This window comes from Pteropus alecto, unplaced genomic scaffold, assembly GCF_000325575.1.
Source record: "Pteropus alecto unplaced genomic scaffold, ASM32557v1 scaffold3, whole genome shotgun sequence".
In the NCBI taxonomy this organism is placed as follows: domain Eukaryota; kingdom Metazoa; phylum Chordata; class Mammalia; order Chiroptera; family Pteropodidae; genus Pteropus; species Pteropus alecto.
This window is the reverse complement of record NW_006442484.1, coordinates 34,225,401-34,249,314: the sequence shown is the minus strand read 5'-3', so window position 1 is coordinate 34,249,314 and position 23,914 is coordinate 34,225,401. Positions and strand designations below refer to the sequence as shown.

General features: G+C 36.4%; 1 long non-coding RNA gene across 1 annotated transcript; it reads right to left on the bottom strand.

Moving 5' to 3' along the window:
* Positions 1 to 208: 208 nt before the first annotated feature.
* LOC112470351 lies at positions 209 to 11,086 on the bottom strand. The gene is made up of 4 exons (XR_003042951.1): positions 10,982 to 11,086; positions 5,524 to 5,709; positions 1,162 to 1,237; positions 209 to 654 (listed from the first exon to the last, which is right to left on the bottom strand). It is a non-coding gene; the product is annotated as an uncharacterized LOC112470351 (long non-coding RNA).
* Between the last annotated feature and the right edge of the window lie 12,828 nt (positions 11,087 to 23,914).

Below are 23,914 nucleotides of genomic sequence, written 5' to 3'. Positions count from 1 at the left end.
GGAGGTTATGAGAACAATGCTGGAAAATAGGGGTCGGACCGAGAAAATACACTAGTCAAATACTGTTCTGAGTCTCTTGGAAGAAAAATATGGTAACTGGAAAATTATTTTTGGAATATCTAGAACCTGATTCTAAGATGTCATAAATTGTATAATGCATCATAGATTTAATAGTAGCTTTCCAGGAGGGAGAAGGCCCACAAATGAATTGTGTTAGTATTTACTTTTAATAACCGACAAAAGCATTCATATATCCATATAATTATAGACTAACTTTCTTCTTAAGTGTAACCAGCAAAGTTAGAGTTGAAAATTTGTTTGTATATGGTGTTTAAAGAATCTCTGGATTTACTTTAGCGCCCTAGCAGATATGCCTGGCATCATGGTGACAAGCTGTTTCTCATAACTAGTGCTCATCATTTTGGTTTCTTTAGCTCTTGAAGATTGACAGTATAATTCTGAGAGATATTGAAAATATTAGCGTTTCTTCTGCATTTCCTATTTGGTCAAACTAATAATTCCATATTTTTCCTTCATTAAATTACGTAGCACTGAAAGTTAAACAGCTTTTCTTGAAAGTCAGCCTGAAGCTTTTGACAGATATGTTACTCATAAAAGTTAAGCTCTTCATGGTCCATCTTGACATGTTGTCACCTTCGAGAAAAAAAAAATCCGAATGTCCAGAAATAATCAAAAACCATTTAAATCTTTAGTTCAAACTTTAAAAAATGCCAGAAGAAGATTTTATTTATATCACATAGAAAACATATTCAAATACTCTTTCTCCATCTCTCTCTCATTCATTCCACTGGCTCTGTCCCCAGCCAAACAGAAAAAAACAACAGTTCCCTAAAATTCTGTCTAGAGGCCATCTTCTACTGGCTGTTCTCTTTTCTCTCTTCCCTCCAGCTTTCTGAATCTTTCTCTTGTCCATGAGACAACTTCTGCTTTTCTCAATGTGAATTAACCAAATCGGCTGCCCTTCTCTCACCCATGACCCAATCACCACCACTAAAAGCCCAGAAATTAAGGTAGTCCAGTGACTTCTCCATGCCAAGAAAGAAGAGTCAAAGGCTTTTACTGTTTTATTAGAGGTAGATATTCAGGGCTTAAGTAATGATTCTTCAAATACATCAATTGATGATTCCCCAAATCTCTTACCTTTGAAACATTTATGCAGGACTTGGCAATTTCTTCTGCCTTAAATTGAATTGCCTGCCAGGTATTAGTCAATCTTCTGTGTGCAAAATAACATGAGAACATTTGAAACAAAAATCAACAAATCTAAGTTTAATTAAAAGTCAATATTAATTACTCACTGGCTAATTTTGTATATTTTATACATTCACTATAATAACTACATCAAAACTTATTGATCTGCATGCAATTGTCAATTTTCTTTTATTATTCATTTTAAGAAGCATCTTAATTTCAGACTGGTTCTTTAGTTGAGGCAAAATGGTATCTGAGGTCCCCTAGTGCTTCTGTGAGTTATATATAATATTAAAATGAAGTTGGTTATTAAGAAACATTTTTTTTCACATTTTACCTAAAAACCATAAGCGTATTTCTAATTAGGTCAATTAAGCACCTAATCCTAAACAACATTGTGTTTTTTCCTCTCATTTAAAAAATTAAGGGATGATTTACATGTAGTATTATTCACTCATTTAGTGTACAGTTCTGCAATGTTTGACAAACATACACAGTCATGTAACTATCACATCAGCCAAAATATGAAACAGTCCCTTATAATTTGCAGAGTGTCATATAAATGAAATCACATACTGTGTCACTTTTTATGTTTAGCTACCTCCACTTATTGGGCATTTGAGTTTCATCCATGTTGTTGAGTGTATTCAGTAATTCATTCTCTTTCATAACTGAGTAGTATTCCATGTAATACTATTTGTTTCTCAGTTCTCCATTTGAGGGATATTTGGGTTGAACAACTTTGTGTTGTGTGTTTTGAGAGGAGTAAGATCCATGTTATTTGGACCATAACTTTCAGACCCTAGTTCTCAGTCCAAATGTCCTCATATAGATTTTAACTGGTCTAATATAATTTTAAATAACTACTTTCCATAGTTTTCATTTGTTAACTAGCTCTTAATGACCATCATTTTTGTAGGGTTGTAAAGTGGAACAAAGTAAATAGAGGAAAGTATGGAAATTAGAAGTTTAAAGACCTGACTTCAATTTTAATATTGAACAGGTTATTTAATCTCTCCCTCAGTTTCCTGATTGTAAAAACGGGATGAAAACATCTATTCACAATCTGCGATGATGACATGAGATAATATATCTGAAGGAATCAAGCAGAGTACATGGAACAGAAAACACTCTATAACATTAACTTCTGTTCACACCTATGCTCTCAATCTGTGTTGTTATTTTGAGATATTTATTTATGGATTATTTTTTATTTTGTTTTTGTTTGTTTGTTTTTTCCCTTTCTTTTTCAGTTTCTCTTTCTCTTCCTCTCTTTCACAGAGTCGTCTGTAAGGAAGATAAGTGGCAGAGCAGAACATTAACACTCCCTGTAAATCTATATCACATTTGTTTCACTAGAAGCCACAGACCGAGTGTCTTGGGGGAAAAAAATGTGGAGAAAGATCTTCCCTCTGTTAGATAGACGTGTTTCTGGAGGTGGGGGAGTGGCAAGAGAAGTGAAAGATAATGCAGAGGAGGCTGGGATGAAAGAGGAAGTACATCCCAATAAGGTCACCAAGATGATGGCAAAACCCCACAGAGTGAGACATAGTAAAGAAAATTTTATGTCATTTACACCTGAGCTCATAAACTCACTATAGTTGTAATTACAAGGATAAAACACAGACATGATTTTCTTCCTTATGTTGTTTCACGTGTTTATTAAACTATATGAATAAGAGTACAAAATGGTTATGAGGCGCATAGATACTATCATCAGGTCAGGTGGTCATAATCAAAGCCAATATTTATAAGAAATGATAAAATCCTTATAATCCTAAATTAGCATCTCCAATAGTCATTTTTTTAATGAAAATGCATTACCAAATTATATTACCTCAGTCCCTTGGAAAAGGAGCACATTGGAGAAATCTTACTTTTTTTTTATAACATTCTCTGTTTAGCTCAGGCAAGCGTATTGAAAGTAAGTCATTTTGTTATGCATATAATTAATTACTTCCCTGACTATTTGCTGTCATTTTTACTCATTATTTACCCCTTCAAGCATTTGTTGGTTCACTCACTCACCAAGTGCTTGGCAGGTTCCTGACACCGTGGTCCACACATTAGCGTCCTCTGGACACGTGCAGAGTCTTTAAGAACTCTGATCTGACCCTGCTTTTACTCTGACATGTATCTGACCTCCATTTTCTGAGGATAAAAATCAGGCCCAGGGAACATGCCTAAGTCCCTGACAGAGTTCAAGGGTTCAGCATTCTTTCATTAAGAGAAAATAATTCTAAATGGTGGGAGCCCCACTGTTAACCTACAGTGAATTCCCAGAATCCTACTAAAGGCATTTTAAAAAAAAAACAGAGTTTCTGCAATAATGGAGAGACATACTAACGCTGTCATTCGACTTATACCATCAGGATCCCCTGTAATAGCACAGGCTGACAATTCTATTTCGAGAAATTAAAAACACCTTGAAGGGTTCAGCATTCTTTCATTAAGAGAAAATAATTCTAAATGGTGGGAGCCCCACTGTTAACCTACAGTGAATTCCCAGAATCCTACTAAAGGCATTTTAAAAAAAAACAGAGTTTCTGCAATAATGGAGAGACATACTAACGCTGTCATTCGACTTATACCGTCAGGATCCCCTGTAATAGCACAGGCTGACAATTCTATTTCGAGAAATTAAAAAACACCTTGAAATAAAACTGACAATTCAAACATTTGAAAAGAAAAATGCTGCAAATATTTGGTGATTGTTTTCTCTAAATTAAAGACATCTTTTATTTAAGACATCATGGATGATTAGAAAAAGAAATTTAAAATATCTAAGAAAAGTTCTTGCTTTGAACCTTAAAGTATATTTAGAAAGACATTTGATCTTTGCACAATTCCAATTTTTTTTTAATTTTAGATTTTTTTTTTTTACACCAAATCAAACTGCCCCTGATGTTCTTAGGTCTTTGCCTAGAGAAGGCACATCTGAAATATCTGTTGTGTATTGCCAAGTTGTAGTCATTTATGTAAGTAAATTTTCCTAGCTGCAAGATAAGATACCCAGAAAATGGGAGAAAATAATTGCAAATCATATACCTGTTAAGGGCTTAGTAGCCAGAATATATAAAGAATACTTATAACTCAATGATAAAATGACAAATAACCCAATTAAAAACTGAGCAAAGGACTTGAATAGACATTTCTTCAAAGAAGATATACAAATGGTTCAACGAGCAAATGAAAAAAATGTTCAAGATGATTAGACATTAAGGAAATGCAAATTAAAACCAGAATGAGATACCATTTCACATCCACTATGATGGCTTTAATCAAAAATGAATGAAGTACTAAAACATTCTACAACTTGGATGAACCTCAGAAAATTTATGCTAATTAAAAGAAGGCGATCAACAAAGGTCACATATATGATTCCTTTAATGTGATATATTCAAAATAGGCAAATCCATAGAGATGAAGGCAGATTAGAGGTTACCAGGGGTTGGAAACAGGAAGAAATGGGGAGTGAGTCTTCAATGAGTATGGGGTATTTTATGGGGTGATGAAAAGTTTTAAAACTAGAGACAGCTGGTTGTTGTACAACATTGTCAATACACTAACCGCCACTGAATTGTTCCATTAAAATGGTTAATTGTGTGTTATGTAAATTTTAGCTCAATTTTAAAAAATAAGTTGCAGAGAGATACACATGGAATGGAAGGAACCATGAACTACTCAAACAGTATATAAATTACATATATATGTAAATTTGGTAAAAGCAGAAATACATGTGAAAGAAAAACCACAAAATGAGAATATTTGTTACCTGAAGATAGGAGGAAATGTAGTCAGGTAATGATGCACAAGGTCTTTGTGACATTTTATTTCTTAAACTGGGTAGTGACATATGGGTATTTGTTTTCTATATTATTCTTAATATCTACTGTAAATCTAAAATACTTTTAAATGAATATAGCTTAAGCAAATCAACTTTTTAATTTACGTAATATAATATGCCAAAAAATTAGAGTAAAGTTTGATAAATTTTAGCAAACTCAGTATAACCAGTACCTGGATCAAGAAACATAATATCATTGGCAACCCACTACACTAGTCCATTGCAAGGGCTAAGCACTGTACTGACCTCCAAACACCACCAAAATGAGTATGCTTTTAATAATCAACACCTCCGTAGTGTCAGATGGGGGTGAGGGTTTTGAACGAAAATTTTTGACTTTTCATTTTATACCTTTCCATATTTGAATTTTTGCCTTTATCTATTGTTTTTTTTCATAACTCTATATGGACAAACCTCAGCACCTTGCGCTGAAGCTTCTCTACATGCTGCTTCTTGATTTTTACCTCTAGTCCACTCTTGCATCACATTGCTCTAGCCACACCCCAGAACTTGTCATCACAAAACATTATACTCTTTAAAATCTGAAGTGCCTTCATTCCAGTGTCTTATCATGACCAATGCTTACTCCATGGGTACTCCAATCTCCTGGGCCTCTAATCCCTTCTTTTTCCAGTCCATCAGTGCCTCTCCTGTACACACACAAAAGAATTATGCTAGTTATTATTTTTCCTAGCGAAAGACAAATAGACAAAGAAAGAGACAAATATGACAAATATTCTGATAAAGGTATGCCAGCCAGTGACCAAGGTAGGCTTCCTGGAGTAAATTCCATCCCTTGGAGCAGGGAACATACTTTACCCTCTCTCCAAAGTCAACAGACCAGATCAAGGAAAATGATCAGTTATGCCTAGAGCTACCTCCTCATAGCAGATGGTCTTGCCCAGTTACTTCAAATAAAATCATTGTGCCATGTTGTGAGATCTAAAAAGCATTTTACTTCTGCTAACCCTTTCTCCTTTTCCCCCTCATCCCCTTGGCTAATTTTTTTCTTTTGTAGAGTTCTTCCCATCTCTTCTTCATCCTGATTGCGATGCATGCTAGCCCCTCTGGGTGAAACATTCTTTTAGTAGTTCTCATTTATCTACGTTTTCTTCACAGAAACTGCTTGTATAACTTCTCCAAGTCTACTCTCTAAACAGCTGATACTTATCAGCAGTGAAAACCTGCCCTAGTGTGATAAATACCATTTTCTTCTGCTTAGCAGTAGGTTAAACATACGGAAATGCAGGGAAAGCTGCTAAAAGGCACATATTCCATGGGTTACTAGGTTAACAAGCAAGGATGGGAGAACAAAAGATAATGCAAATTAGATAAATGCATTCAGAGAAAGAGAAGAAACTGATAAACTGTAAAAAATGTAGGTTTTAAAAACGTGAACCAAGTTTAATGAAGAAGACAATAAATTTCTTCGACTTAGTAACTGGCATCTCTTAAAAACACATGAAAACAAAAACATTTCTTAAAGCTTAGATTATAACAGTATTATTTCGTTGAATTCTACTTAAACAAAAATTTGCATAAAAAGTCCTACCTTAAAAGATCCTGTTCAAATAAGTGAAACAAAGACAAATACTGGGTGATCTCACTCATAAGTGGAATCTAAAAAAAACCAACTCATAGAAACAGAGTAGAAATGTGGTTTGAAGTGCAGGGAATGGGCAAAGGTGATCGAAGGGTACGAAACAAACTTTTTTTATGAGATGAATAAGTTCTGTGGATATAATATACAGCACGGTGACTATAATTAACAATACTGATTACCTACTTGAACGTTGAGAGCAGGTTTTAAAAGTTCTCACCACACACACCACACACACACACACCCAGAAGCAAATATGTGAGGTGACAGATGTGTTAATTAACCTTGTGGTAATTATTTCTCTCTCTCTCTCTCTCTCTCTCTCTCTCTCTCTGTCTCTCTGTCTCTCTCTCTATATATAAAATGTCTTTTCTAAATATATACATATATCAAGTCTTTACATTGTACAGTAGCCCCCCCCCCCTTTATCTGCGGTTTCCCTTTCTGAGGTTTCAGTTACCTGTGGTCAGTTGCAGACCAAAAATATTAAATGGAAAATTGCAGTAATAAACAATTCATAAAATTTAAATTGTGTATCACCCCAATCTATCCCACCTGGAATGTGAATTGTCCCTTTTCCAGCATCTCCACATTATTTACACTCCCAGCCAGTTAGTCAGTTCATAGTAGTCTTCATAGTGTTTGTGTTCGAGTTGCCCTCATTTTACTTAATAATGGCCCCACAGCTCAAGATTAGTGATGCTGGCAATTCAGATATTCCAAAGAGAAACCATAACGTGCCTTAAGTAGAAAAGTAAAAGTTCCTAACTTCGTAAGGAAAGAAAAAAAAAGTATATGCTGATATTACTAAGATCTATGGTAACAACAAATCTATCTGTGAAATTATGAAAAAAAAAAGGGGAAATTCATGCTAGTTTTGCAGTCACACCTCAAACTGAAAAAAGTTACAGGCATAATTAAGAGGGAAAAGGTATTGAATTTGTGGGTAGATGATATGAACAGAAAACGTGTTCTGAATGATCGCATCAGGTTGTGCCAGAAAGCTTGAGCCTATATGAAGACTTTAGCAAGAGATCCCCCGAAATGAGTAATACCAAGCCATTTACTGCAAGTAAGGGATGGTTACACAGATTCAAAAATAAGTTTGGACTGAGAAATATCAAAATTACTGGAGAGAGGTAAAAAGAAAGACCATATTGACATAATTTTTATTTCAGTATTATTATAATTATTCTATTTTATTATTAGTTATTGTTGTTCATCTGTTACTGTGCCTAATTTATACATTAAACTTTATCATAGATATGTATGAATAAGAAAAAACAGTATATATAGGGGTTCGATATTATCTGTGGTTGCAGGTATCCACTGTGGGTCTTGGAATGTATCCCTCGCAGATAAGGGAGGACCACTGTATACCTTAAACTTACACAATGTTATGTGTTAATTATGTCTCAATAAAGCTGGGGGTGGCGGGGGACCATGTTCTCAGAAGCATTTTTTCTGTCACTTATGCCCATACTGATTGGTTCCCTCTTCCTGCAGGACCTTGGGTCTGTTCTGAGCCACACTGCCATGTAGTTGTCCTGAAGTGGGAGGTAAGAATGGTGTGCTGTCGTATACTGCAGTTGCCTGGGTTTGCATATCTGCACTGACTCTAGAAAATCTCTAGACAAAATGGTACCCAATTCAGGATGTCAATTTGGATACATTGAAGGAAAGCTTGGACGATAGACCGAGAGATGCAGAGCAGGAGCCAAAATAGGAGCATATTGAGTCAGTCTCTTAGCTCTCTTCTTGGTGGGAGGACCTCAGACCCTGCCAGACCACCCAGCACTGCAAAGCCCTTCACACCTCACCCCTAACCGAGGTCTGAACTACCACACAGGGCAAGGGTCACAGCTTCTCAGTCACACCGACATTCTCTGATTTGCAATATTACCCACAGCTTCTGTGTTGTCATTCAGTTGAGAGAAGGCCTTTCAACGAGGCCACAAAGGTCATGAAGATGACTTGAAGCTCTGGAGAAGGTGGAGTTTTCCATTTCCTGACTTAACATCTGTCACTCAGTTTGAGGTTCCCTTTCTTCCTCTTAGAGCTTGAAAGAAGAAAAATTATTGAATAGCCCAAGGCTAAGGGTAGCGAAAAGTCTCATTACATCCTCTCTGCTATCTCCTCTCAGAATGCATATCTAGTCAATATTCTTGCAACAAATCATTTTTAATTTGAAAGTCACACTCCACCATAAAATGTACTCAAATATTAGGAGGCTAGGAAGGGAATTGCTATGCTAAGCATATTGTAAATACAAGAACTGTTTCCCTAATGCAAGAGGAATAAATTATCAATTTATCTTTCATGGCTGTCTCATCTGGTTATAAATGATAGCAGAGCTTTAACTAAATATAAATATTGAAGTTTATTAAACAACTAACATTTCATCCAAAAACAAAATCAAAACAGTGGAAAGCTGGGACTTCTGTCATATCTTAGTAAATATAAATAGGCTACAAATTGGTTTAAATTAAACAAAATCATATTTAAATGCTGCTGGGAAGTTGATTTTAAAAAATAAACTAAATCTAGCAACTTGAATAGAGATGAAAATGACCTTTGACTTTTTTCTACTTTATTGCAATTAGGATTGTAAATAGTTATTTTCTTGTAAACAATTACTAAGGTTCTATGGAGTTTAAGTCTGCAAATTATTAACATTTGTATGCCACCTATCAGCCTAAATTAGGAAGAATGAAAGTTGTGTGTGTGTGTGTGTGTGTGTGTGTGTGTGTGTGTGTGCGCGCGCGCGTGCGCGTGCGGCATGTACTTAGGAAAACCGGTCTGAAAAATACCCAACGAGTGAGTTATGATAAAGAGGGACCATTGTCTTACATTTCTGAATATGAGTGTGAGTGTAAGCGTATACATTTAAGTGAGGTGTGGGTGTATGTAAATAACAAAACACTTTCAGTTTTTATTTTACATACTTCTGTATTATTTGAACATTTTAAATTAAACGTGCATTACTATAAATGAAAGAATTTTTTAGTATAACATGCCTACAAATCATTTTAGAATTTAGAAGCTGGAAGAGACCTTAGTGATTTTCTCTTCTTTTCCCTAAATTTACCTATTAGCCAACTGAGATCCAGAGAAGGCCACTGGTTCTCATGAAATGTAATGTAGAACTCAGGTAACCACTTCATGAAGCAAACTTCATGTTGAAGGTTTCCCGTGGCTTCTTTTTATTAAATTTCTACTCACATTGAACATTTTTAATACATAGAAAAGTGTAAAATCAAAACCAAGTAGAATCCATATGAAAGAAAATCTAATGCACACTTGCTGCAATAAGTTATAGATCCTTTCCTGGAAGCAACAAAACTCAATTCAGAGAGACTCACGTTTTAATTTACTTTGAACATCTTAAAGATGTTCCATGTTAATACAAAGTAGGAGGATGGGAAGAACCCTGGAGGAAGAACCTTAGTGATAGCTAGAGGATCTCAGGTGAGTTGTGACCACCCCAGTTCTCAGATTTCTTGTCACTAAAATAAAAGGATTAGAGTAGAAAGTGCCAGGTGGGTTATTTACCCTAGGCCTTCATGGAAGGCTGCAAAATCAACCAGCAAGTATCAATTACAGTTAAGGAAGAAAACTGAAGCATCAGAGACAGAAAAGTGGTCCTGGGTGTCAAGTATGAGGGATGAGGCGAGGCTATAAACAGGCAGACAAGTCAAAAGGTCATGAAATGGATGGAGAGAACAGCTTTGGGAGAGAAAACAAGAGTCCTGATTTTGTGTAACCCTGGCTTTGTAGCACAGGGGGCTCATAATATTCTTACCAATTTCCAAGGCTTCCTTGAAACCTCTGGCCAATGTAAACTATAACAAAGTTTCCTAGTAAAAGTAGAAAATACTGACCTGAGGCTCCATTGATTCACATGTAGCATATGCTACCCTGGTCTTTGATCATTTTATGTATTGATCATATAACATTTCCTATGTGGATTCTTTGTCTTTCCCAATTGGGTTATAAGCAAAGTACAAATAAAAACTATATTTATACTGTGTAGCTATCAGGGTATCTAATAAAGCTATTCCATAATAGGCACTTAATTATTTCTTTATAAATTACCAAGTGAATGAACAAAATCAAGATTATTACAAGATATTTAATCACTCATTCATCAAAATCCAATCATACATTTATTTTACACCTACTATGTGTCAACCATTGACTTAGATGCAGAGGATAAAGAAATAAACCAGGAAAGAAAAATCCCACTCCCAAGGGTCTCACGCTATGTGGAGCACACAGTCAAGCAAACACATCATTATGATATCATGTGACCAATGTCATACCTGGAAGCAATAGGAATGGAAAACAAGAAGTGTCCTGGGGAGACCAGATGGGATTTTCAGGGAGAGCTTCATAGAAGAGGTAGCATTTTTTTCCCCTGAGTTTTGACGGATAATTAGGAGTTTTCCAGAAGGACAAGGAATGGAGGGAATTGCATAGTTTAGAAATATGTGATACAACTCATTAAGCGTGTCTCCATTCCAAAATTCCTGTGGTTAAAGTGGTGAAGAACGAAGTTGGAAAATAAACAACAGCCAGACTAGGAAGGGCCTTAAATGCCATAATAAGAAGTTAATCATCATCTCACAGGGCAATGATTCCTAGACTTTTGGATTTTACACACCAGTAAATTTCAAAGACATCTTTAAATGACCAAGTTTTTATTTCACCTAGTTGAGTTTTTTTTTTTTTTCCTTGAACTTACATTGCAAATACCAGCATTTCACAAAGGAAAGGACTTTTTTAAATACCAAAAAATGTAGAAAGGGCATAACTCCGGAAAAAATGTTCTTTAAATGAGTAAATTTATTTTTATGAAAAAAAAATTCCAATAATTTTAAAAATTTTTCCTTTAACTTTGATACGCTAAAATTTTTATCACAGACTGGTGCTCATTTCATGAGCTTGAATCTTAGAACCTTAGAGGTAGCCAATGAAGAACTAATGAAAAATTTCAAGTAAAAGATTTATACAGACTTTCTTTTTTTCTAAATAAAAATAACTCTTGCATTCCATTTGGGCCATTGGTCATGTGTTCCATACTATTTCATATAATTGCCTATTTCATTGTTTTAGCAATGTGGAGACTGGGATATCAAAGGACGTTAATCGTGTGGTGATAGCTATATCGGGGGCAGTATATGAAGCTTCAGATTCCACAATTGCTGCTAAATTTCCTTGTTGAGGCAGAGTAAGGCAGTTCAGGAAGTCACATCAAACACTTCAGACAATGCTGTACTTAAGGCATTTTGAAAATTACTTGAAAATATAAAATCATAAATATAATTTTTAAACTTAAATTCGATCATTATACTCATAGGTCAACTTGATTTGTTCATTGGTTTGTTCATTTATACTCTGTTAATTCCACAGAGGAACCCAAGTGGCCATACTTCAAGGGATCTTGCATTTTTATGATTAATGGTGACATATAACCCCGAATCAAAGAAAGGCTAAATGATGGATGAAATTCTAAAGCTTTACAAGTTCAGTCCACTTGGAATTCGTGTCAAAATGTACAGAGGCATATCCCAGGCTCATGCTGAAACTGCTAAATTGGGCAGTAAATCTCATGAGAGTTTAGCACATGAAATCTCTGGTATTTCCTGCTTTTAATTTGTCTAGAAATACTTCAAGGATAGCTTTTCTTATCATATTTCAGAACATGCCCTTGTAAAATGAAGACACATAGAAGAAATTTGGTTTGTGTTAATAAGATTGTTTCAAATTCGGCTCAAGGTTAGTTGTTATATTACTAAGACCAATTCATGTATCCCTTAACTGAAGGGAAAATGGAGAACTCTTCATAAACAGCAAGAATCTACTTGGTAAGGCAATGAAAGATATTCTTTAATTTTTTAATAAAAAGAAAGAAAAACTACTTAAAAATCCAAAGTTATAGCATATAGCAGAAATTCATAGAGATAGAAACATCAGTTTCAATTGGAAGAACTGAGAAATTGCCCCCCAAAGTCAACAAGCTCTTTATATTCAGCTTACAATGTTTCTTTTGAATCATTCCCCACTCCCATTTTCCTTTCTCCACTTGGATACCTAAAATGTCAAAATTCATTGACCTTGCCCTAAAGTGGTATTTGCATATTTTTCTTAGTCCAGTGGTTTATTCCTTTGAAAGGAAGCATCAATAATCTGGAAACATTCAAAGAGAGCATTGAGATAAGAAATGAACAATAAAGAATTTCAGCATTCATGTCAATAATGTGCTTGACTAATTAATAAGCCTTCACTCTGACTTTTTCAAACTCTATTGGGGTATAACCTGAGATTTAGCAAACATGTACTGTATTTTTTCAATATATCACTAGTGCTAAGACTAACTTTGCTTACAAATTCTTTCCATCTGCTCTCTCTAGTCTTAGAAAAGTTTTGAAAGCCAAAGTGTATTCTACCTATGCAATGACTGTTTTTGATTTTAAGAGAAATTTCATCTTCTTGTAATCACTGCTATACTAAATCAGTATCTTTTATCCATAAAACTAAATGCGATGATTATTTTTCTTAAAGTTCTTATTCTTATCCTAATGATCCTTTGACACCTGAATCCCAGATCAATCAATTCTATAGGAAGTCATTTACTTTGATTTTGGAAATATAATGAATCAGGTTACATTGGCTAAACTAAGTGACTGCTTCTTCTCAGCCTAAGATACATTGACATAACTTGGTATCGGGTGGTTAAAAGGAAAAATTGCCAATCACATGTGGAATCTCATAATTTTCTTTTTCAAGTAACAAGACTTATCTAACTCAAGAAGACTCTAGAGTGATTTTCATCTTTTACAAGAGCCCACATTCAGAACTCTGTTTTGGGATGAGAGGGAGGAATAGAGATATGCACACACACACCCACACCCCCACACGCACACACAGTAGAATTTGTACAATAAAATTGTACTTTTATTTACTCAGACAGAAAGTACTAGTATACTTTCTGTTTGTATAATGCAAAACAATGCATAATGGCTCTACCTTCATCAGTTTTCCTTTCTACTCAACAAAGATTTTGCCCATAGATCCTACTTTGCCCCGCCTTAATTTATATTAAAGCCTGGAACTTGCCCAGGGCATGGTAAATCTTATTTTTACACCCATTTCAGGTGGTCAGAGAAATTTGCTGAACACATCCACCTCCTGAGCTCTGCCTTCCATTATCTTTGTTCTTTAGATTTGGATCATATACTGGAAGCTAGACCTTGTCTCTAGTTAATTTATTAGGTGTTCCATAGAAAACTTATGTTAGTCTCTTATTGGCAAATAGTAAGTGTCTCAGGGAAATAAAGATCTAGTGGACTTCAGACAAGGGCAATCTCATGTTTGCGAGACCTGAAGCTTACACAATTTGAAGGGTCACTTTTAAGAAAAAAAGTATAAAATTACAAACACAAAATTAGGGTTACAAATTAGGTACACTTTGGAATGAGAGAAGCCATCACAAGAAATTTGGGAAGTCTTAGATATTTTTCCTGAGATCTCTTGCCAGAAATGCTTACACGAAATGCTTCCAGATTGTTATCTGGCTTCTTTTTCCACCTTGAACACAACCAGCGGCTCCCAGCATCCTCTACAGCTCCTGCAATTGAGGGGCCCTTAATTTTTGTATGAAGAAATCTTCAGGAAGAATATGATTGTTTGCAGTTCTTCTTGACTTTCGCAAGCCTCCAAATTTAAGGATGGGCCAAACTATTTGAACTGAGAACATTGACCATTGATGCCCCTTCAGAATTTTATGAGATTACTGCTCACTGGAAGGAAAGGATGGTAGAAAAGCTTTCCTGACTGGGCACTTAACAGGTAAAAAAGAGACAGATTTTGCCTTCTCTAACAATAGCATAACCATTTTTTGTTGCTTATCCGGCTTTTGGGGGCCAACTTTTCTAAAATCAGCAATTTTCTTACACCTAAAAATGTGATTTTAATATGAGAGTCTAGTGGTGACCTTAACCAAAACTTGCCCTGTTATGCAAATATTACTACAAAAGACCTCAATGATTCTAAAACCTAAATTTAACCATTCTGCAAGCAAAGTTATATATTTTTTATGATTCTCCCCAATTTGTAACTGGCTGATAGCTACTTTTTTCTGCATAGCAAATCTCTTCATTTAGTTACTGTGGGATATATTTTGCAAAAGATTTATTTCAGAAGATATATCAAGAAGCAGCAATTGTATTTCTGGGAACATAAAAAACAGCCAAAATGAGTATTGGATACAAATCATTGTAGCTTTACAAAAAGGGGTTTGATTTTAGAAACATGATCATCCATTTGTACATTGGCATAGATTCAAAACTGATTTTGATAATCTCTTGGTTCTGCTTGTGAGAGTCCCTTATTATAGTAGGTGGCCAGAAATTCAAGCATGTATCCCTGTGAAACGCTTGTTTTCTTAGAAAGGAGTCTGCTCACCTCTATAACACATACGCCTGCGCGTGCGCGCGTACACACACACACACACACACACACACAACACACAGAAATTTGGCCGCCTGTTAAGGCATATGGTTCTGCACTTACATGTAGAGTAACCAACTATCCCAGTTTGCCTGGGTTTAGCACTGAATGTCTTGCATCTCAGAAAACCCCTCTGTCTCGCACAAACCAGGACAGTTGGTCACTCTACTTACATGACAATACAGATGTGTTGTAAAATAAGTCCACAATGCTGCTAGATTTAAAAAATCCAGATTGGAATGGATTTTTAGCCTAGAACTTCCAAATCTTAAAAGTCTATAAACTTTTTGAAATTATAGTTAAAATTTGGTGTGATTGTGAGTTTTTCTGTTGGAGGACCCACAGTTTTCAATCAGATTTTTAATGTGGTTCACCTAAAACAATTAAAGCAACTCTATCTATGGAGGATTGCCTGAAGCATGACCCATTATTTATCTAAATAATCTAATTGTTTTTGCTTCATTGCATTTCGGATGAGACCATCAGTTATTAGAACAAGGCAGAGATGTTTGTACCTGTAAGGGTGCTGACAAGAACACTGTTGATTATGTCATGCTGTACCTTTTATAAGAAAGAGGCTTTGCAAAGAAATATATGTCTTGTCTTGCTATCAAAATTCATTTTCTTCTTCTGAGTAAGTTTGCTTTTTCTCTTATAGACAAGTAACTGATCACATTTCCCTCTTTCTATTGTCTTCCAGACAGACATCTTAGAAACAAATATATGGCCTACCCATAGAAAGTATATACCGTTTCATAGTGTGTGCTTTTTCTACTAAGTACATTCCTGGTTCTATTTTATATTCTTGGCCTTGTTTTCCCTTCATCTCACATTTGTCACCTACCACTAACATTTATTATTCTATCAATTAGGAATTAAGTTTGACAAAGAGCACAAAAAACTCTTCAAATAGATGCTTTAGCAGGTAGAGTCCTGCTTTGCTCACATAACAATGAATCTTTCCTTCAGGAGAGAAAGAGACTTTCCTTCTCACAATTGTTGCCTTGTGCTCTCAAGATGGTGATTCTACTCCATCACCGAATCTTTATTCCAGAAATGAAGAAGAAACACAAATGTCAAAGACATGTACCATTTCTTCTTATTTTCGTTAGCTATAACTTGATCATATGGGGGTGCGGGGCACTGGGCCCATTGCCCTCTGGACAAAATCAGGGTTTGATAGAAAAAATTAGGAGAATCACAACCAGCAGTGACAACACAATTATCTTCTGGAATTTTATGTTATCTCTATAAGCCACTTTAAGTCTCTTGGCCTGTCATAATAACAAATTAAACATATCAGATTATAATAGGCTACTGCAAAATGTTCTCAAATAGTTTCTGATATGATGTGGTTACAACTCAGGCATATGAGGCATAATTTCTGACTAACCTGACTTCTAATTAAAAATCTCAAAGCTGTCTCATTGCTAGAATTTAGGGGACTCCAGCAAAATTTTATATAGTTTCTATTCTTAGTTAACTGTCAAGGAAATAGATCCAATTCATTATTCATGTTGAGTATCTATATGCCTTATGCCAGAGACTGTGCTGGGTTCTGAGAATTTGAAAATTAATAAGTTTCAGTCAGTTCCTAGCCCCAAAATGCACAGTTAAGTAGATGCAACAGGTAGCAAACCTACAACTGTAACAGTTTTTAATATGCGATATGGTAGGTGCACGTACCTGGCACTATGAGAGCATAGAAGAGGGAACATAACTTGTCTGGGTTGGGGAAAAAAGGAAGACATTCTGGAGGAAGTAACACTTAACCTTGAGGATGGTTTGGATTAGCACGTAGATGTGGTGAAGAGGGGATTTCCATGCTGATGTACATAAGTGGAGAGGTTGCAAGTAGCTCTAAAACATGCATGAGATAGCAAAACAAGGGATGACACTGAAGAACTCCAGACCTCAGAAGGCATGTGAACTAAGCTAAGGAGTTTGGATTTTATACTACAGACAATGGGGAAAGTAGCAAAGGTTGTTGTTTTTTTTGTTTTTGTTTTTGTTTTTAATGGAAAAAAGTCATATCTATGTATTTGAATATTCAATATGCTACTTTGGATTGGAGACAAGAAGAGGGTTGAGAGGATGTTACAATTGTCCATGTAAGAGAAACTGAGAGATTGAAAAAGGGCAGTGTCTCTGGAGATGGAGAAAAGAGGACAGATTTGACAGCTGTTATGTTTATAAACTTGTCAGGACTTAGGGACTAATCACATGAGGCAGGTGACTATTACCAAGAATTTATAGAAATCCCACCCTCAGGTCTATGACTTTCTAAAGTAAGCATCTTGGTCAATGGTTGATATTATTCCCTGGGAAAAAGAATATAGGGTAAAGAGCTGGAGGAGGGGAAGTGGAAATCTCAGAAGAGATAATTTCCATTTTTTATAGTTTGAAAACAGCTCTGGAAAACCCACTTGGAGTTGCCTGAAGGTAGTCATAATTCCATTTTCTTTTGATTTCTCCAGGAACTTCTTATGGCAATTGTTCCCTCTTTCTTTTTTATTTCTAACCCACCTTCTCTGTGAACTGCTTCCCTGTAGCCTGGAGCCACATTCCCTGCATGGTCCCCATCCCCATCTCCAGCATCACTTCAGCCACTCACCACTTTCTTTGTGCTCCAGCCACACTGCACTTCCAATTGGTTCCAAGTATATGCCGTGCTTTCCTACCTCAGAGCCTTTGTATAGGTTTTACACTATGCTTGAATTCTCTCTTCTCTGTATTTCATTACTTTCGCCTAGCCAACTTCTTCTATTCCTCTTTCCTCAAACCCATAGGCAATCTTGTTTTATATGCCCAGAGCACCTGATACTTCATTATTTGTTTTCTTAATTGTTTAGAATTATTTGTTTAATGTCTGTTGTTTTTCATGGACTCTCACACCATGAGGGCAACAGCCCAGCTTTGCAGAGTATAGCTAAAGTACTCAGTAGGCATTTACTGATTAACCAATTATGCACAAGTCTTTCCCATTTTAAAATATGAAAACTCCTGTCCAATCCTATGTTAATCTTTAGCTTCTTCTGTATATTTCTCCTTTGTTTACAATCAAACATCTTGAAAGATGTTCTAGTATTGCCGCATGTATTGGTAAATCATGCACATTGGGAGCTAGGCAGAGAAAGCAAGCATAGACCAGGCAAAGAAAGTCTGATAGATGCCTGATCACTCCCCTAAACACAAAATGTTCTACATTCTCTATTTTGATAACACCTACCATTTGTCCTTCAATCCGTAGCAATCTAACTTTGTATCTCAGTCCTTCCATTGAATTTTCTTGGGCAAATGTACCTGATGAATTTATCGTCATGAAATCCAACAGTTGAATTTCAATCATTAAGTTGATTGCTCTGCAACATTTAACATCATGGACCTTCCATTCCTTTGCTGGTTTCTCTAACATCACCTTTTTCTGGTTCCCTCCCTCTCTGACATTCTATTCTCTGGTCCTTCACTATGTCTGTTTCTCTGACCACCCAATAAATGTCAGCCACTGTATTAGTCCCCTTAGCTTCTTGCTGTACACTAGAGCAATTTCACCCATGCCCAAGATTTGGGCTGCCATCCGTAAACGTTCCCATGGAATAATCCACTTCTTCCCATGAAATATGGGTTCTTGCAGGGGTGAGGTAAGGGACGAGATGGAGAAGGTCCAGCTTAGGTGGAGGTAAGTTTATGGAGAGGAGGCTAAGGAGTTCTGCTCCTTCTTGAGGAAAACCGGGAGGTTTTCTCCTGAGCCTGAGTGTGGAAGATGTGAAGTAATGAGTGGAGGGTAAAACTGTACAATTGGGATAGAGAAGAATTGAAGAAGCAGCTGCCTAGGGGTGTACACTCATCTGTTGAAGTACTACTCAATCACTGAAGAGTGGGGCCACCACTTGGCTTGAGAGTTTTCTCTAGTGGTTCCTGGGAGCCAGCTTGCCTTAGTTCAGAAGGCTACAATAGCTGGATTCCCCCAGGAATGGAAGCTGTGTGCCAGGTTTTGTGGTAATACAAGGAATAAAGGCAAATGGTGGAAGCAGATAGGTGAGAATATAAAATGTAGAGCATTAGCTGCAGTGGTAGAAAGAGGAGGTAGGCAGTCACTAGTAAACTGGGAGAAAATTTGTGACTAAAAAATGTCTAACTCCTATCAACCTAAAGGCTGCTCTAAAAGATTTATCTCCATAAATAAAGAAAAAGGAAAAGGCAGCCAACACTATTCTTTTTTCTGACTTTAGCTTACTCTCTTTCTTCTTGCATGTCCTCCTTATACATCAGAATCATAAGGACAGTTACGCCACAAACACTGGCTTTAGAGTCATACAAGTCTGGCTCTCCTGCTTACCATGTGACCGTGGACAAGTTCTTTAACCTTTTTTAAGCCTTAACCTTCTCGACTAGAAAAGATGACAATAACAGTCTTTTGCTCATAAGGTTAATGGGAGAATATAGCGAGTCCACATGCAAAGCTCATCAAGGTACCTGGTACATAGTAAATACTCAATAAAAGATAATTCTTATTATTAACATCTATAGAAATTAATACTCACTAAAAATTACCTTCGGAATATGAACAGTTTTTGACAAGTTGTAGATTCCAAATGGGAAGATATCCTTTGCTGAATTAGTAGAATATTTGAATTGGTGGTGACTCATTGCTCCAGGCTAGGTCTGATTCTTGTAATGCCCAATTGGGCTTTTATTTCAACCTGGGAATACAGAAAGCTCGAGGTTTACAAACTAGTAGAGAGATGGGCAACTCTATTCTGACAACGTACTTCCTTGCCCATGGGTGACAACGTACACTTCTCATTTGTCAAATTAATGTCCCTGGCCTCCTTGCATCACTTCACTGTGACTTAAATTGGAGTTTTGGATGGATAAGAATTTTTTCGAGCAAACTGTTTTTGTCAATCACTGGAACTAAGCAATTTCTGAATTTGCTACATCAGCATGACACTGTGTTCTGTTGTCATTCTTCATAACCTCGTGAGCAGGAAGGCAGCGACCAGGGCTTGGGAGTCAGGCAGAGCTAGTGTCTGACTATGCCAGTCTAATTCTGACTATGCCACTTACGGGTTTGCGATTTCAAGCAATTTATTTAATCTCTGTAAACCTCGGGGTACTCATCTGTAAAACGGGATGGTGATAAGAGTGCCTACTTCTTAGACTTCTGGTGTCTATTAATACACACAGTGTCTGGCACTTAGACAGTACTCAGAAAATGTTGGCAATTACTAAAGCTAATTTTTTTTTATCAATCTCAATCATGTTATTTTATCCACCCAAGTGAAAGAGCTTTTGAATAAAAATACTTGTAAAGTTAGATGATTAATCTTACCCCCAAAAAAGTATGGCTGTCAATACTTGCCTTCAAGCTAAAGACTATGGTATTTATTTTACAATAGTATATGAATAAATTGTAATAGTGTCACTCTATATGTTTTTCATGGATCAAGCAGTGCCATTTCCATAAGTGGGTTCAGTAACCTGTGTTATGTTTGTGGTGGTTGCTGCTGTGGTGTCGATATTGTTGTTGATAGTCTGTGTCCGCATCATCGTCTTAGGACGACAGTATGAGAATCGTGAGGCTGGGTGGGAATCTAGAAAACAAGTCAATTCTGTCTCTACACTGGGGGACAACGCTCTTTTGGGGGGGTCATTTCAATTCCACTAAGATTTCCTGGCCTCGGCTGACCAAGACTGGGGAAGAGGACATTGACTGATAAGTCCTCCAACACTGAGTAGTTCTCTTTGGAGTAGAGTGACAGGTTTACAGTCCATCTTCCCAGCCTGAACCTGGGAACCGATCCAACTTTAAAATATGAAAAGGATATTCACAGGCATCAGCATTTGTTGCTTAACAACCCTCAAGGACAGGCTCTTCTGCTTTGTAATTAACTATAATCTCTCCTCTTGAGGATTAAACTGCTTTCCTTGTTCTTACTTCTTTCTGGTGTTCAAGTAAAGATGGAGGGCAGAAATGTGGTGGGCATGAAGGAGAGTGAAGAGGGAATAGCATATTATAATAACAGCCCATCTCCTATATTTTGTACTCTTAGAAATTCTCAAATCATAGTGTGTTTTCCAAAATGTAATTATCTTGGTTTCTTAAGAATTATCTTTAAAATCAATAACATGATATGTATCAACTCTCAAAGTACTCTTTTTGGAAAATTACATACAAAATATATTCACCATAACTGAGGAAATGGTCACTTTCAAAAAAAAGAGAGCTGTGGATCCCACCTGACTAGATTCCATGTACTGTTTTAAAAGGCAAAATTAATTTTGCGATGTGTTTAAATAACTGCTTAATGTCACTGTAGGTAAATTTATAGTTTGGATTTCATGGATCAAATCGTATTTGATTGCAACAGTAAAAAAAGTTATTCTAGGAATCTGTTATTATCTCAGCGAAGTAAAATATTTATGTAGGCTGTTTTTTGCAGAGCACAAAGTTTTCATTGATGGCTGCCCCCTGTTTCTTCAAGTTCAGTAATACTCCGAGGCTCAGCAACAGAAACCAAAGTTGTATTCATCGTGCACGTTTAGTCCTATGGATTTAATTTCACATTCACATTGGCTTGCTATAAATAACTAAGCAGCAGAAATCTACCAAAAAATTACCAATGAAGACTTGGGAATAAAACTCAGGCTCATAAACTAATATTTGGGCAAAATCTGAGCAGTGCTTTTCCAAGCACAGGCATTGGGAGCTCTTTCACCAACACCACAAAACTCAACCATCCTTATTACAAGTTTCAGGGAAATTCTAGACTCAGAGCATGGAGGAAAACAATCTACCTCTGAGTTTAGAACACTTCCTTTCCACTCCCCTCTTCTGAAACACTCAGGCTCATAAACTAATATTTGGGCAAAATCTGAGCAGTGCTTTTCCAAGCACAGGCATTGGGAGCTCTTTCACCAACACCACAAAACTCAACCATCCTTATTACAAGTTTCAGGGAAATTCTAGACTCAGAGCATGGAGGAAAACAATCTACCTCTGAGTTTAGAACACTTCCCTTCCACTCCCCTCTTCTGGTAAATTTAGTCCAGTAGCACTCACTAAGAGAGCTAGGCCTCCCAAGGTTAAGACAAAACATCTGCTTAACTGCTAATGGGTTATCAATTGTCCTGTTCTTCCTGTGTAAATTATGTTTATTTTGCAAACCTTCAAGTGAGGCTGACAGTTAAAAGTGAATTTCACAATCTTCCTCCAGAAACCTCACTGGAGTTTCTAACAAACTTTACTATACCAGAGATTCTTCTTTGGATCTAAACTAAATCCTTTGAGCAACAGTTTAAACCATTTCTAATAAGTCACAGTAATAAGGATATATAAGCCACATGTAGCTTAGGCCACAGCTCTTCTTTACCTCTTTCTCTTAAGTTCAGTTTAATTTAGGAAATAAGTCCTGCGGTTTCCACTTCTATCAGGAGGATATGATAAGTAGACCAGAAAGTAGAGTCAACATTTCTGGGCAGACTACAGCTGTTCTTACCTCCAAGGGACATGGTTATCATTTAAAAATGTTTTTGCAAAAAAAAAAAAAATTTACAAGAGAAAAATTTTGAAGATACACACACATGCACACACACACACACACACACACACACATGCACACTTTACAATGTTTCCAGATAAGTGATTTTCACTTTCTTGTGTTCTCATCCAACACTGGTCTTATGTGTGGCAGACTGATTTATTCAAAAGTGGTTGCAACAATATTTTCCATTTCACCTGTTCTTCTGCATGTGCCCTTGCCACTTCCTCATCAAGAGGTGGAATCTCATTGCTCTCTCTCGAACGTGAGCTGGCCTTGGTGACTTAGTGGTAATCAATAGAACAAGGCAGAAGTGGTGCCACATGGCTTCTGCAGCTGGACCAGAAAAGGTCATGCAGTGTCCATCTGGTTCTCTTGGAATGTTCACCCTCCAGATGCTCCCTCACAGGATACCACCTCTCACAATCCAGCCACCATGCTGGCAAAGCCCATGCTACATGGTAAGATCATGAATAAAACCTGCAGTCTATAGTGCCTGCTGAGCCTACCCTTTGTGTCCTGGTGCCAGGAATCTGAGAGAAGTTTCCAGATGATTCCAGACCCAAATGATCCAGTCACTCCTAGCCATTCGAATTTTCAGGCTGAGAACTCAGACATTATAGAGCAGAGAGAAGACACCCCAACATGTCCTTCCTAATTCCTGACCAGAAGAATTTGTGGGCATATTAAAATGATTGCTGTTTCATACCTTTAAGGTACTTACTGCTGAGCAAGAGAGATGACTGAAACAAAATGCATATGTGCTCTCTTAGCTGTAATCTATAAGATGCATGATTTTATAACCTTCACTTTTTCCACTCAGGCTTTTATTGATCACCAATATGACTTTTATCTAAAGGGTAATAATAGGGAAATAATAGGAAAATAGTTAAATGATAGGGAAATAGTCCATATTTTCATCTGGATATCTGAACATCTCAGCCAACTGAGGGACAACTGCTTTAACTTTTTCATCTGCAATATGGTGACAATAATACTTACTTGTAAAGATTATTGTGAGGATTAAATAAAATGCCACATGACAATAAGTGACACAATGCCTAACACATAGCAGGATTTTGGAGATTTCTTTTTATGTAGGTTTCATATCTATCACTTTGTTGGCTTTATTTTTTCTTTAAAAACGCAAAGATATATTACCAACTTTGAGTCATTCATCAGAATTTCATAAGAATAAAA